At 32.8% G+C, this 819-nt stretch overlaps 1 protein-coding gene across 1 annotated transcript in view; it reads right to left on the bottom strand.

Moving 5' to 3' along the window:
- The window catches only part of LOC107577321 (collagen alpha-1(V) chain-like), a gene marked incomplete at its 3' end in the record, with an annotated part of 12,210 nt that overhangs the window by 2,269 nt on the left and 9,122 nt on the right, over window positions 1–819 (bottom strand). The window lies entirely within an intron of this gene.

Here is an 819-nt window from a genome sequence, read left to right as displayed (position 1 = left end):
TACCAGGGGTCAAAGTCAAGGTAATCTGGGATACTAAGGCATTTTATTTCTCTTTTTTATTTATTTTTGAATTAAATAATAGCAATATGGGACATGCAGCAGAACTGTCTCACATGTGATTTTCTGATTATACCATATAAGAGAAATTTAAAGTCAAAATAAAATGCATTTGCAACCCCATTATGTGACATATTTTAGAGTAAAGCAGAATATTCAACAAGAAAACATAAGACAGGACTTAATTTTATCCATCAGTAATTGACTGGATCGTAACAGGCATTCAACAAGAGTACACTGTAAAAATACATAGTTGTTGTTTTTTTATTCAACTTAACAGGTTACATTTTCACCGTCTCAACTAGTTTGTAAGTTGACTTAACCAGAGTATTTGGCCCCCAAGCGTAAAAACATGTTGAACGATATCACATTCTCAGTAACATTTGTGCGAGATTTCATGAAGACAGATGCAACGTTTGTCAGCCATCTAGGTGAGCTTCTCTGCAAAGTTTGAAAATGTTCACCATCATCAAATTTGGTAAATAAATATTTGTACTTATTGGTTTACTTAAAAGTCCAGAAATGTGTATTAGCAAAGTAAATAAGGTCAGCTTTGATTTCAAGTTGACAATTCTTGTTACTACAGTTGCCTATAACATCGCCATAAATTGTAGTTAATTTCGTGCAGAAAATGTAAAACAACTCAAACTCCAAACATGTTACAAAGACACCCTTCTTAAAGGGATAGTTCACCAAAAAAACGAGAATTTACTCACTCTCAAGTTGTTCCAAACCTGTATGAATTTCTTTTTTCTGCTGAAC

Source organism: Sinocyclocheilus grahami, unplaced genomic scaffold (assembly GCF_001515645.1).
Source record: "Sinocyclocheilus grahami isolate Dianchi unplaced genomic scaffold, SAMN03320097.WGS_v1.1 scaffold5698.1, whole genome shotgun sequence".
NCBI classification, from domain to species: domain Eukaryota; kingdom Metazoa; phylum Chordata; class Actinopteri; order Cypriniformes; family Cyprinidae; genus Sinocyclocheilus; species Sinocyclocheilus grahami.
The sequence above is the reverse complement of the archived record's forward strand: the minus strand, read 5'-3'. Positions and strand labels throughout refer to the sequence as shown.